General features: G+C 45.7%; 1 non-coding gene across 1 annotated transcript; it reads left to right on the top strand.

Annotated features, from left to right (window-relative positions):
• Window positions 1–14,638: 14,638 nt before the first annotated feature.
• Window positions 14,639–14,745, top strand: LOC128592006 (U6 spliceosomal RNA). Its single transcript, XR_008381738.1, has one exon. It is a non-coding gene; the product is annotated as a U6 spliceosomal RNA (small nuclear RNA).
• The last annotated feature ends 696 nt before the right edge of the window (window positions 14,746–15,441 follow it).

Here is a 15,441-nt window from a genome sequence, read left to right as displayed (position 1 = left end):
ACAGCACTTTAACCAGGACAACAAAGTGAGACTGACTCAAAAAAAAAAAGTGTGCGTCTGGTACTATGCTAGGGATCACCCACACAGTCAGATTCAATTAAACTATCAGAGCAACCCCATAAGTTAGGAGCTAGTATCTTCAAATAGAGCTGTAAAAGCTGAATCTGTAAGAATTCAAACACATTTATCCAACATTACATTCAAGGCATAACCACAGGCATGATAATCACTAACCTGTACTGCCCCCCTTCTCCATACCCCCATGGCATCCTATGCATACCTCTATTACCTATATCAAAGCACCTTATATTTTTCATACTTGATATAGTCACATTTTTTAGTATTTCACAAAATACTCCCAATTTTTTTTTTTTGGAGACAGAGTCTCACTATGTTGCCCTCGGTAGAGTGCCGTTACATCACGTGACGCCACAGCACTCTACCAAGGGCGGTACAGTGAGACTCTTGTCTCTACAAAAAAAAAAAAAAAAAAAAAAAAAAAACATCACAGCTCACAGCAACCTCAAACTCTTGGGCTTAAGCGATTCTCTTGCCTCAGCCTCACAAGTAGCTGCACCTGCCACAGTGCGCAACTGTTTCTTTGTTACGGTTGTCAATGTTATTTAGTAGGCCCTGGCCAGGTTCAAACCCAGCATCCCCAGTGTATGTGGCTGGAGCCCTAACCACTAAGCTATGGGTGCTAAAGGACAAAAATGGATTATGGGGCGGCGCCTGTGGCTCAGCGGGTAGGGCGCCGGCCCCATATGCCGAGGGTGGCGGGTTCAAACCCAGCCCCGGCCAAACTACAACAAAAAAATAGCCGGGCGTTGTGGCGGGTGCCTGTAGTCCCAGCTACTCGGGAGGCTGAGTCAAGAGAATTGCCTAAGCCCAAGGATTTGGAGGTTGCTGTGAGCTGTGTGACGCCACAGCACTCTACCGAGAGCGATAAGGTGAGACTCTGTCTCTACAAAAAAAAAAAACAATGGATTATGGATTCCAACATCATAACAGTGAAAACAAGGCCTACAGGGGCAGCGCCTGTGGCTCAGTCGGTAAGGCGCCGGCCCCATATCCCGAGGGTGGCGGGTTCAAACCCGGCCCCGGCCAAACTGCAACCAAAAAATAGCCGGGTGTTGTGGCGGGTGCCTGTAGTCCCAGCTACTCGGGAGGCTGAGGCAAGAGAATCGCTTAAGCCCAGGAGTTGGAGATTGCTGTGAGCTGTGTGAGGCCACGGCATTCTACCAAGGGCCATAAAGTGAGACTCTGTCTCTATTAAAAAAAAAAAAAAAAGGGCGGCATCTGTGGCTCAGTCGGTAGGGTGCCGGCCCCATATACCGAGGGTGGCGGGTTCAAACCCGGCCCCGCCGAACTACAAAAACAAAAACAAAAAAAAAATAGCCGGGTGTTGTGGCGGGCACCTGTGGTCCCAGCTACTTGGGAGGCTGAGGCAAAACAATCGCTCAAGCCCAAGAGCTGGAGGTTGCTGTGAGCTATATGATGCCATGGCACTCTACCTAGGGCCAAAAGTGAAACTCTGTCTCCACAAAAAAAAAAAACAAGGCCTACAGAGCTCTGTAGGCATATCACCACCCTACTTTAAGCTACCCACTTCCTAGATACACAATAGTCCCTCCAATCAATTTTGTAACTCGGTAGCTAAAATGATCTTTTCAACACATGTGTCTTTCAACTTAAAACACTTCACTGGTCTTTTATTACTTTAAGCAGTTCTCAAAACTTACCTTACAACACAATCACCTGAAGGTCTTGGTAAAAGTCTGCTAGGGCTACTTCAGTTTCTGATTGAGTTGGTCTGTTTTAGCCTAAGAAGTTCTCAGGTGAGCGGTGCCTGTGGCTCAGTGAGTAGGGCACACCGACCCCATATACCGAGGGTGGCGGGTTCAAACCCGGCCCTGGCCAAACTGCAACAAAAAATAGCTGGGTGGGGTGGCGCCTGTGGCTCAAAGGGATAGGGCGCCAGTCCCATATGCCGGAGGTGGCGGGTTCAAACCCAGCCCTGGCCAAAACCCACAAATAAGTAAAAATTAAAAAAAAAAAAAAAATTTCTTGGGTGGCGCCTGTGGCTCAGTGAGTAGGGCGCCGGCCCCATATGCCGAGGGTGGCGGGTTCAAATCCAGCCCCGGCCAAACTGCAACAAAAAAATAGCTGGGCGTTGTGGCGGGCGCCTGTAGTCCCAGCTGCTCGGGAGGCTGAGGCAAGAGAATTGCGTGAGCCCAGGAGTTAGGGGTTGCTGTGAGCCGTGTGACGCCACGGCACTCTACCTGAGGGCGGTACAGTGAGACTGTCTCTACAGAAAAAAAAAAAAAAAAAAAATAGCTGGGTGTTGTGGCGGGGGCCTATAGTCCCAGCTGCTCGGGAGGCAGAGGCAAGAGAATCGCTTAAGCCCAAGAGCTGGAGGTTGCTATGAGCTGTGACGCCATGGCGAGTCACCGAGGGTGACAAAGTGAAACTCTGTCTCCAAAAAAGAAAGAAGTTCTCAGGTGATGTTGCCCTAGGGAACCACACTTTGTCAACTACTGCTTTAAGGAAAACAAAGCTAAAAAGATCCATTAACCTCCACTTCTAGCTTCTTTGCCTAGCTCCCCGTCAGACCACATACCACAGTCGTGATTTGGTTTTACAAATTGATTTTTGCAGTGTGATGGATTATGTGTCCATATAGCCCACTAGACTGCAAACTGCTTGGTGGGAGTCCATGTCTAGCTCTTTTGATGAAGAAAGCCTATGGTAGATCCCCAAATCTCAGTTACAACCATATCATAGTGGATGTTTCTTAACATGCCGTAAGCCAGCTCATTATGTGTTCTAAATGCTAATTCCTTGTGTAAGCCCCTTGGGAAAGATGTTTAAATAGGTCAGGGAGGTGCAGACAAAGCAGGGTGGAGGGTAACCAAATGGCGGCCGTACGCTCCCTTAGCTCTCCGCCCCGTTCGCCAAATTCTAATTCAATCAAAGTCTTCTTGAACAATTAACTCAAGCAAGCCCACTCTCTCATTCTAACTCCACAAATCGGGATCCAGGAATTTTAATTTCTCACAAGAGCTTGGCCAAAGTCCAAGGCAACCCGGTCATGGACAAGGCCCGACCCCCGAAATTTGGGCACAGCAAATGCTCAGGAAGCCCATGTGTCCAGTTAATCTTCCCAACACGTTCTCCCAGGACTTTCCTGTGGCCCTCTCAGCTTACCTGGAGTAGGTGGATCTGCAGCTCAGGCCCGAGAGCCACAGGACTGAGTTGAGCGCCACTCGGAGCACCCCACTTAGCGCCCCAGGTTCAGTTTGCTTGGTGATTGACAGTTCTCCACCGGAAGTGGGCAGGCAAAGGATTGCTGCCCTCCAGTAAGAGGATTGCTGATCAGGCCCTTGTCGGCCTCAACTGACGTTTAATTTCCAAAGACTACCTTTTCAGATTCTTCGTTTATTTATTTATATGAGTAGCTTGAGAGCTAAAGTAAGGGTGCAAGTTGGTTTTAAATCTTCACCCTCACACCATTCTCTTTCTGGGCGGTAAGAGAATGGAGAGCAATGCCGTGAACTTGCTTCACTCTGCCTGGAGTTGCAAGGCGGAGTAGAGTAGACGAGGGCTGGTAGCAAAGCAATGAAAGAGGACATTTGATTCATTTGCATCTCAGTGAAGTGAGAGGGTGGGTCTGTCCCATCCTTTGGGATTATGCCCCAGTCCACCAATATAGGTTTCACCAAAGCCTTTCCTGGCAAAAGTGACATTTAGGGCAGAATTTGAGGGATGAAGTTAAATTATAACAGTTGGAAAAAAATACAGTGTCTTCAAGGCTGAAGGAAGAAAACAGTGAGAAACCTCTTAACTATGAAGCAAGAATTTAGTATAAGAGAGATTAAAGGTGGTAATTTGGGTGGCACTAAAGAGAAAGGAGGGCTCGGCGCCAGCCACATACACAGAGGCTTGTGGGTTCAAGCCCGGCCCGCCCAGCTAAAAAACAAATGACATATGGAACAAAAAATAGCCAGGCATTGTGGCAGGTGGCTTTAGTCCCAGCTACGTGGGAGGCTGAGGCAAGAGAATCGCTTAAGCCCAAGAGTTTGAGATGTGAGCTGTAACGCCATAGCCCTCTTGAAGGCGACGTAGTGAGACTCTGTCTCAAATAAATATATAAGAGAAAGGAGGAGGGGCAAGACGTAGAAAAAATGAAAATGGCTTTTGTTAAGGTTGATAAGATAGGCAAGAATCAATACTGCAAGCCTTCATAGGCAAAATTGAGGATTTGGGTTTTTATCAAGGGCAAATGAAAGCGAGTGAAGCATTATAAAGTTTTTTTTTTTGGTCTCACTTTACCACCCTGGGTAGAGTGCCATGACGTCACACGGCTCACAGCAACCTCCAGCTCTTGGGCTTCCGCATTCTCTTGCCTCAGCCTCCCAAGCAGCTGGGACTACAGGCGCCCGCCACAACACCCGGCTATTTTTTTGTTGCAGTTTGGCCGGGGCTGGGTTTGAACTCACCACCCTCAGCATATGGGGCTGGCGCCCTACTCACTGAGCCACAGGAGCCACCTTTTTTTTTTTTGAGACACTCTCACTATGATGCCCTCAGTAGAGTGCTATGGCATCACAGCTCACAGCAACCTCAAACTCTTGGGCTTAAGCAGTCCTCTTACCTCAGCCTCCCAAGTAGCTGAGACTACAGGCACCCGACACAACACCCAGCTACTTTGTTGTTGTTGCTGTTGTCATTGTTGTTTGGCAGGCCCGGGTTAGGTCCGCACCAGCCAGCGGAGCCAACATCATTTTGTTTGTTTTTTTGTTTGTTTTTTTGATGAGACAGTCTCACTCTGTCACCTTTGGTAGAGTGGTATGGTGTCATAGCTCACAGCAACCTTAAACTCTTGGGCTCATGGAATCTCTTATCTCAGCCTCTGGAGTACCTGGAGGCGTCTGCCACAACTCCTGGGTATTTTTTAGAGACAAGGTCTCCCACTTGTTCAGGCTAGTCTTGAACCTGTGACCTCAGGCAGTCCTCCTGACTCAGCCTCCCACAGTGCTGAGATTACAGGCGTGAGCCACTGCACCTGGCCCAGTAAACATCATATTACTAAGATTTGGATTTTGAACACATGACAGCTGCAACTCAGGGAATAGATTGAGAGCTCCTGTAGTGAGAGCAAGTTGGAGTTAGTCTATAATACCAGCGCTCTGGGAGGCCGAGGTGGCCAGATCACCTGAGCTCACAGACCAGCTGGAGCCAGAGGGAGACCCACATCTCTAAAAATAGCAGCATTGTTGCAGGCACCTGTAGTCTCAGCTACTCAGGAGGCTGAGGCAAGAGAATTGCTTGAGCCCAAAAGTCTGAGGTTGCTGTGAGCTATGACACCATAGCACCTACCAGGGGCAAGGAAGTGAGACTCTATCTAAAAAAAAAAAAAAAAAGATAGAGTTAGTCAGGCAGGGCAGACAGGACATAGCTGGTCTGGTCAGTTTAGTTAGGCCCACATGACCTTCACTTCATGTCTTCTATTATTGTTTTGTAATTTTTTTATTTTTATTTTTATTTTTTTTTTTTTTTTTTTTGGCCGGGGCTGGGTTTGAACCCACCACCTCCGGCATATGGAACCAGCGCCCTACTCCTTGAGCCACAGGCGCCACCCTATTTTTATTTTTTTGACACAGAATCTCATTTACTCACCCTAGGAAGAGTGCTATGGCTTCACAGAGTGCTAGCATTTGCATACAGTCCTGACCCACCCTCCTGTGGCTTGTTTTGTAAATTTAGCTTCAACCTAAAAATGTATAACTTGAATAGTTTAGGTCGATTGACTTAGGAGATTAACTTTGGAATTGGAAATGTAGTGGGTCTGTGTTATGCTAATTATTGTTTAAGATAAGAGTTAATTTTTTTTTTTTTTTTTTAGACAGAGACTCACTCACTTTGTCCCAGTCCGTGGTGTCAAAGCTCACAGCAACCTCAAACTCTTGGGTTCAAGTGATTCTCTTGCCTCAGCCTCCCATGTAGCTGGGACTACAAGTGCACCCCGTAGCACCAGGCAATTTTTTTCGAGACAGGGTCTTGCTCCTCAGCTGGCCTTAATTTTTTTTTTTTTTTTTTTGGCTTGGAACTTTTATGTATAAAAATGTAGGGGAGGGGTTTGTTTGTTTTTCAGACAGAGTCTCACTTTCACCCTGGGGTTGAGTGCCATGGCATCATAACTATCAGGAATCTCAATTCCTGGGTTCAAAAGACCCTCTTGCCTCAGCCTTCTGAGTAGCTGAGAGGATAGGCATCCATCACAATCCCTGGCTACTTTTAGAGAAGGGGTCTTGCTCTTGCTTAGGCTTATCTTCAGCTCTTGAGCTCAAGCAATCCACTTGCCTCAGCCTCCCACAGTGCTGGGCTTACAAGCCTGAGCCCCTATGCCCAGCCTTAAATCTGTGGTTTTGGAAGTGGAAGGAAGGACAGTCTTGGAGAGGCTACTCTCACTATTTTCTAGTATTGCCGGCCTTCTGACAATAAAGCTTGGTGGACCATCTTTGCATCTTGGCTACACACCTTTGTCCAAGAACAACATCTTTTGATGAAACAATAGTGAGCAGTTAAATTCATGTGTAATTTAGAGAAACAACAGATAGGGAAAAGACTTGGTTCCTAAACTTTTTACCAGTGTTCTTTTACGATGGGTTTCAATTTGAATATTATATTATAAAAAAAATGAGTCTTCTATTTCTTTTTTGTTGTTGTTTTGAGGCAGAGTCTCAAAATGTCACACTGGGTAGAGTGCCGGGGCGTCACAGCAACCTCAAACTCTTGGGCTTAAGCGATTCTCTTGCCTCAGCCTCCCAAGCAGTTGGGACTACAGGCACCAGCCACAACACCTGGCTTTTTTTTTAGGGGGTGGGGGTGGGTTGCAGTTGTTGTTTTAGCCAGTTCAGGCTGGGTTCGAACCTGCCAGCCTCAGTGTATGTGGCTGGCGCCCTACCCACTGGGCTATGAGTGCCGCCCTATTTCTTTTTTTTTTTTTTTTGGAGACAGAGTATCACTTGTCATCCTCGGTAGACTGTCACAGCATCACAGCTCACAGTAACCTCAAACTCTTGGGCTTAAGTGATTCTCTTGCCTCAATATCCCAAGTAGCTGGGAATACAGGCACCCACCACAATGCCCGGATATTTTTAGAGACCAGGTCTCTCTCTAACTCGGGATGGTCTCAAACCAGTCAGCTCAGGCAATCCACCTGCCTCAACTTCCCAGAGATCAAGGATTACAGGCATGAGCCACCATGCCTAGCCTGCATGGCCATATGTATTATGCTGAATTCAGTTTTGATGTCCCCATCATCAAAATACTGTCATCCTCCCCAAGTGTAAGAATTTCCATTTTCTTTTCTTTTTTGTTTTTTTAGAGAGTCTCACTTTGTTGCCCTTGGTAGAGTGCTGTGACGTCACAGCTCACAGCAACCTCCAACTCGGGCTCAAATGATCCTCTTGCCTCTGTGTTTCTATTTTTAGTAGAGACCGGGGGCAGGGGGGGTCTCAATTTTGCTCAGGCTGGTCTCGAACTCGTGAGCTCAAGTTATCCACCCCTCTTGGATTCCCAGAGTGCTAGGATTACAGGCGTGAGCCATGCACCTGGTCTTGTGAAGCTGTTTTTTTGTTTGTTTGAAACAGTCTCACTATGTCGCCCTCCATAGAGTGCAGTGGCATCACAGCTCCCAGCTGTTTGAAACAGTCTCACTATGTCGCCCTCCGTAGAGTGCAGTGCCATCACAGCTCCCAGCAACCTCCAACTCTTGGGCTTAGGTAATTCTCTTGCCTCAGCCTCCCAAGTAGCTGGGACTACAGGCACCCGCCACAATGCCTGGCTATTTTTTAGTTGTAGTTGTCATTGTTGTTTAGCTGGTCTGCGCTAGGTTTGAACTAGCCAGCCTGGGTATATGTGGCCCGCCCCCTACCCACTGAACACGGGTGCTGCCATGTAAAACTGTTATTTCTTTATTTATTTATTTACAGAGACAAGAGTCTCACTTTATCACCGTTGGTAGAGTGCTATGACATCACAGCTCACAGCAACCTCCAACTCCTGGGTTTAGGCGATTCTCTTGCCTCAGCCTCCCAAGTAGCTGGGACTACAGGTGCCCACCACAACGCTCAGCTATTTTTTTGTTGCAGTTTGGCCGGGGCTAGGTTTGAACCCACCACTCTCGGTATATGGGAATGGTGCTATACTCACTGAGCCACAGGCGCTGCCCTATTTTTTTTTTTTTGAGACAGAGTCTCACTATGTCGCACTGGATAGAATGCCGTGGCATTACAGCTCACAGCAACCTCAAACTCTTTGGGCTTAAGAGATTGTCTTTTTTTGTTTTTGCAGTTTTGGGCCAGTGCTGGGTTTGAACCCACCACTTCTGGCATATGGGGTCGGCGCCCTACCCCTTTGACCCACAGGCGCCGCCCTTAAGCTATTGTCTTAAGTTATTCACAGCAACCTCAAACTCTTTGGGCTTAAGCGATTGTCTTAAGCTATTCACAGCAACCTCCAACTCCTGGGCTTAAGCGATTCTCTTGCCTCAGCCTCCCGAGTAGCTAGGACTACAGGCGCCCGCCACAACCCGGCTAGCAACCTCAAACTAGCCGGGCTAGCAACCTCAAACTCTTTGGGCTTAAGCTATTGTCTTAAGCTATTCATTTTTTTTTTTTTTTTTTGTAGAGACAGTCTCACTGTACCGCCCTCGGGTAGAGTGCCGTGGCGTCACACGGCTCACAGCAATCTCTAACTCTTGGGCTTACACGATTCTCTTGCCTCAGCCTCCCTAGCAGCTGGGACTACAGGCGCCCGCCACAACGCCTGGCTATTTTTTTGTTGCAGTTTGGCCGGGGCTGGGTTTGAACCGGCCACCCTCGGCATATGGGGCCAGCGCCCCACTCACTGAGCCACAGGCGCCGCCCAAGCTATTCATTCTTAAATGCCTCAATTAAAAGGAACAAACAAACCCCATAAATGCATCAATGTACGCAGTTATGCCACAATAACAAAAAAGGGTTCAAACCCAGCCCGGCCAAACTGCAACAAAAAAATAGCGGGTGTTGTGGCGGGTGCCTGTAGTCCCAGCTGCTTGGGAGGCTGAGGCAAGAGAATTGCTCTAAGCCCAAGAGTTAGAGGTTGCTGTAAGCGTGTGACGCCACAGCACTCTACCGAGGGCGGTACAGTGAGACTCTGTCTCTACAAAAAAAGAACAAAAAAATGAAAAAAATTTCACTCCTGATTGTTCTGGAAAATAGAGGACATATGTTTGCTTTAAGCAAAAAAAATGGCTGGGACCTCAGGTGCCCACAACACCCAGCTATTCTTTGTTGCAGTTGTCATTGTTGTTTAGCTGGCCTGGGCAGGATTCAAACCCACCAGCCTCAATGTATGTGGCTGGTGTTGTAACCACTGTACTATGGGCACCGAGCCGCTTTCAATATTTCTTATACATGCATGATGTAAGGACAACTAGACACTCAAATCACTGAGTGTTTGTTTTATTGAACAATTACTGAAGCTGTGTTAGCAGAAATCTATTGCCATTTAATTACAGTGGTAAGGCTGGTTTCACTTTTTCTTTTTTTTTTTGGCCGGGGCTGGGTTTAAACCTGCCACCTCCGGCATATGGGACTGGCGCCCTATGCCTTGAGCCACAGGCGCTGCCCTGGTTTCACTTTTTCAGTGAAAGTAAAAATCTCCACTTGAGGGCAGCGCCTGTGGCTCAAAGGAGTAGGTGCCGGCCCCATATACCCAGACAAAAGCTGCAAAAAAAAAAAACAACACTGCATTTGAAGCATGTATTGAATGAGGTGTATCTCAACTGTATAAAGTGTGAGTTTTTTATATTAAAATATACAAATAAATGTGTTAAACATAATAGCTTGTATTTCTTCTACTCAAATGCACCTGTGGAAAGGAATTATAATTTATCCAGAAAGCTATTTAGGATTTCCCCAATAACATCCCATTTAAATATGGTATGATATTTCCTAAAACATCTTTTGTTAGTGTACAATATCGATTACAGTGTCTTATTTAGTTAGTTAGTTATTGCAGTTTGGGGTCTGGGCTGTGTTTTTGTTTTTTTTTTTTTTTTTTGAGAGAGAAAGCCTCAAGCTTTCGCCCTGGGTAGAGTGCCATGGCATCACAGCTCCCAGCAACCTCCAACTCTCCAAGTCCTGGGCTCAAGTGATTCTCCTGCCTCCGCCTCCCAAGTAGCTGGGACTACAGGTGCCCGCCACAACGCCTGGCTATTTTTTGGTTGCAGCCGTCATTGTTGTTTGGCAGGCCCGGGCTGGATTCGAACCCACCAGTTCAGGTGTATGTGGCTGGTGCCTTAGCCGCTGGTGCCCAGCCTCTGTCTGTATTTTAAAATTTATGCCTGTAGTCCCAGCTACTTGGGAGGCTGAAGCAAGAGAATCTCTTAAGCCCAAGAGTTGGAGGTTGCTGTGAGCTGTGACGCCACAGCACTTTACTGAGGGTGACATAGTGAGACTCTGTCTCAAAAAAAAAAAAGATATGAATTTATAAAATTTCTTATCTGGAATTAGCATTAGTAAGATAAAAATTGTGCAGCACTAAGCTAATGGTGCTTTAATAAATATAAATTAAGAACATATCTTGCATACTTAAAACAAAAAGAGCATATCTAACAAGTTGGGAACACCTATTTATCAACACAGTTCAGATATAGACAAGATAGTTTCCTTTTTGGGTAATCATAGCCTTCAGTTTCCTTTGATTTATTTTTTTCCTACATCTAAAACAAAACCTATCAAAATGATGAGTACTCATCTTTTATTTATTTTATTTTATTTTTTCGAGACAGAATCTCGCTATGTTGCCCTCAGTAGAATGCCATGGTGTCACAGCTCACAGCAATCTCAAACTCTTGGGCTTAAGCGATTCTCTTGCCTCAACCTCCCAAGTAGCTCAGACTATAGGTGCCTGCCACAACACCTGGCTAATTTTTGCTTGCAGTTGTCATTGTTGTTTAGCAGGCCCAGGCCAGGCACTCTACCAAGGACGACAAAGTGAGACTCTGTCTCAAAAAAAAAAGAACTTTCTTTCTTTTACACCTTCAAATGAATATTCCTCATAAAATAAAAATCACCCTTTATCATAGGCATTAAAGCCTATCATATAAAATTGGTAACAATTAAGAGTTTCTTTCTTGGGCAGCACCTGTGGCTCAAAGGAGTAGGGCACCAGCCTCATATGCCAGAGATGGTGGGTTCAAACCTAGCCCCAGCCAAAAACTGCAAAAAAAAAAAGTTTCTTAGTCTCATTACATAAATAATCAGCAAACCAATTGTTTTCTCCCTACTGTGCAAAGATGAATGGTCAACGCAACTCATTTCAGATTTTGCATTTTTTAACATTTAAATGTATACCAAGTTAATACTTTGGGAGAATTATACAAGTAGGAAGAAAAATTTTAAATTCTTACACTTTTTATGATGAGAATTCTAAGAAATTAAAATGCATTTTTCTATTTAACCTATGAAGTATAATGTGCAGAGAAAGATGAAATATTTTTGTTCTGCAGGCAAATAATTGTGCTTCAGACTGGAATCATTTTGAATTTGTGCTATTTTTCTTCTTAAGAGAACTCAGGAAGAAGAAAATCTTTTGAAAGGAATAAGCCATCCCTGGTGCTTTCAAACAATTCCTTTCTTTCCGAGAACTTCTAAGCAATCATACTATTGCCATAAGGAAGTTTTTTGGGGTAGTAGCTGGTATCTTTCCTTCACGCCTCTTCTTTTTCTGGTAGACTGCATAAAGTTAGCTAGAGAGATCTGTATTAGGGAGGCAAGAGAGAAACAAACATATTATAATAAGAAATACTATCCAGCAGATCAATTTACCCATGATTAATATTTTCATAAAAATACAATCAGTTATGAAGTGCTGAAAGCAACTTTTTTTTGGAGACAGAGCCTCAAGCTGTCACCCTGGGCAGAGTGTCGTGGCATCACAGCTCACAGCAACCTCCAACTCTAGGGCTCAAGCGATTCTCCTGCCTCTGCCTCCCAAGTAGCTGGGACTACAGGTGTCCACCACAAGGCCCGGCTAATTTTTTTTTTTTTTTTGGTTGCCGCCGTCATTGTTGTTTGGCAGGCCAGGGCTGGATTCAAACCCGCCAGCTCAGTTGTATGTTGCTGGTGCCTTAGCCACTTTAGCCACAGGTGCCGAGCCTGAAAGCAACTTTATATAATCTTACGTTTCAATATAGAAACAGCACCTTTTTTCCCCCCAGAACTCTGAATTTAAGCTATTAAGGAGACTTTTACATTAATTTTTTTTGAAACAGAGTCTTACTATGTCACCCCTAGTAGAGCGCTGTGGCATCACAACTCAAAGCAACCTCAAACTCTTGGGCTTAAGCGATTCTCTTGCCTCAGCCTCCCAAGGAGCTGGGACTACAGGTGCCTGCCACAATGCCCGGCTATTTGTTTTTTGTTGTCATTGTTGTTTAGCAGTCCTGGTCCGGATTGAAATCCGCCAGCCCTGGTGTATGTGGCCAGCGCCCTAACCACTAAACATGGGCACCAAGCCTACCCAATAATCTAATTTTTTTTTTTAATCATTAAATCATAGCTGTGTACATTAATGCGATCATGGGGTACCATACACTGGTTTTATAGACCGTTTGACACATTTTCATCACACTGTTAACATACCCTTCCTGGCATTTTCTTAGTTATTGTGTTAAGACATTTATATTCTACATTTACTAAGTTTCACATGTACCCTTGTAAGATGCATCGCCTACCTAATAATCTTAATTTGCTTAGTGATCCCCTTTAGTAATCTCTTTTCTCTTATTATTTTGGATTTTGATTCTTGCTGTTTGTACCAGCTAAGAAACGTATTTTAGGGCGGCGCCTGTGGCTCAAGGAGTAGGGCGCCGGTCCCATATGCCGGAGGTGGCGGGTTCAAACCCAGCCCCGGCCAAAAGAAACATATTTTAAACAGGCCAACAAAAAGATACCAGAACCAAAGTATTGATTTTAAGTATTTTATTAAATAGATAAAAATGGTCCCTAGACAGCTTTTAATGCTGTTATGTATTTAATAGTGTTTAGCAGTAAATTTGGGGGGTTTTGAGATGGGGGTCTCACACTGTCACCCAGGCTGGAGTGCGGTAGCACAATCACAGCTCACTTACGATCTTGAGCTCTTGGGATCAAATGATCCTTCTGCCTCTGCCTCCCACATTTTTGAGATTACAGGTGTGAGCCACCATGCCTGGCAGCAGTAAGTTTCAAATATATGCTAGTGCCAAAAAATAACTACCTATTTTTCATTCAAGAGTAAAACGGGGGCGGCGCCTGTAGCTCAGTGAGTAGGGCGCCGGCCCCATATACCGAGGGTGGTGGGTTCAAACCCAGCCCCGGCCAAACTGCAACCAAAAAATAGCTGGCCGTTGTGGCGGGTGGGCGCCTCCCAGCTGCTCGGGAGGCTGAGGCAGGAGAATCGCGTAAGCCCAAGAGCTGGAGGTTGCTATGAGCAACCGAGGGCGGTACAGTGAGACTCTGTCTCTACAAAAAAAAAAAAAAGTAAAAGGGATCTTTTATGGGAGAGAATAACTGGTGCCAAGGTGTCCCTGAGTAGTTTGTTATGGTCGTCTCCTGAAGACATGAAGGCAGTCCATTCCTTCATTTCTGGAAGCTTCCATTTCCTTCATTTTTCACTTTCCTGACAGTTATGGTAAGGTAGGGTGTTAAACTATTAGTAATTTGGCAATAAGCAGATGTAGCTATGCCTCTACTGGAATTAACTCTCCCAACTTAGACTACCTAAATGTTGAACAAAAAACGAAACGGGGGGACGGTGCCTGTAGCTCAGTGGGTAGGACGCCGGCCCCATATACCAAGGGTGGTGGGTTCAAATCCAGCCTCGGCCAAACTGCAACAAAAAAATAGCTGGGCGCCTGTAGTCCCAGCTACTCGGGAGGCTGAGGGAAGAGAATGGCCTAAGCCCAGGAGTTGGAGGTTGCTGTGAGCTGTGTGACACCACGGCACTCTACCAAGGGTGACAAAGTGACACTCTGTCTCTACAAAAAAAAAAAAAAGAAATGGGGCAGGTACGGTTCACACTTATTATCCAACCTACTTGGGAGGCTGAGGTGAGAGGATTATATGAACCCAGGAATTGGAGACCAACTTGGGTTCAAATGATGAGGGGGGTTTTTTGCTTTTGCTTATTGGATTGGCAAAGACTAAAAATATTGCTCATGCCCAGTGTTGGTAAGAGTAAAGAGAACAGGCATCCCATAAATTGCTATTGGAAATGTGAAATCAGGTGGCGCCTGTAGCTTAGTGAGTAGGGCGCTGGCCCCACATACTGAGGGTGGCGGGTTCTAACCCAGCCCCTGGGCAAACTGCAACAACAACAACAAAAATAGCTGGGCATTGTGGAGGGTGCCTGTAATCCCAGCTACTTGGGAGGCTGAGGCAAGTGAAATCACCTAAGCCCAAGAGCTGGAGGTTGCTGTGAGCTGTGATGCCACGCACCCTACCGGGGGTGACAAAGTGAAACTGTCTCTAAAAAAAAAAAAAAAGGAAATGTGAAATGGTCTAGCTTTTCTAGAGAGCTAGAAAATGTTAAAATCTTTATAATCGTGCTCGCTTCGGCAGCACATATACTAAAATTGGAACGATACAGAGAAGATTAGCATGGCCCCTGCACAAGGATGACACGCAAATTCGTGAAGCGTTCCATATTTAAAAAAAAAAAAATCTTTATAATCAATGTTAAAATATTAATAATCTGGAAGATACTTAAATAATGGTCATGTAAGAACTAGTTCTGTGAACACTCTGCTCTGTGAACAACTATAGCTGGTAACAATCACTAAAAACACCATTTAAAGTTTTTCTTTTCTTTCTTTTTGTTTTTTTAAGAGACAGTCTCACTTTGTTGCCCTCAGTAGAAAGCTGTGGCGTCACAGTTCACAGCAACCTCCAGCTTTTGGGCTTAGGCAATTCTCTTGCCTCAGCCTCCCAAGTAGCTGGGACTACAGGCGCCAACCACAACACCCGGTTATTTTTTTGTTGCAGTTTGGCTGGGGTCGGGTTCAAATCCGCCACCCTCAGTATATGGAGCGGGCGCCGTACTCACTGAGCCACAGGCGCCACCCTCTTTTTTGAGACAGAGTCTCACTAAGTATGCCCTGGGGCTGAGTGAGGTGGTGTCGTAGCTCACAGCAACCTCAATCTCTTGGGATGAAGTGATTCTCTTGCCTCAACCTCCCCAGTAGCTAGGAATACAGGCACCAGCCACAATGCCTGGCTAGTTTTTTTTTTTAGTGGCCGGGTCTGGCTCTTGCCCAGGCTGGTCTCAGAATTCATGAGTTCAAGCACTTTGCCCACCTCGGCCTCCCAGAGTGCTGGGATTACAGGCATGAGCTACCGCCTGGGCAAG

The sequence above is a fragment of the Nycticebus coucang genome, chromosome 1 (genome assembly GCF_027406575.1).
Source record: "Nycticebus coucang isolate mNycCou1 chromosome 1, mNycCou1.pri, whole genome shotgun sequence".
Taxonomy (NCBI): domain Eukaryota; kingdom Metazoa; phylum Chordata; class Mammalia; order Primates; family Lorisidae; genus Nycticebus; species Nycticebus coucang.
This window is presented reverse-complemented; position numbering and strand designations above follow the sequence as displayed.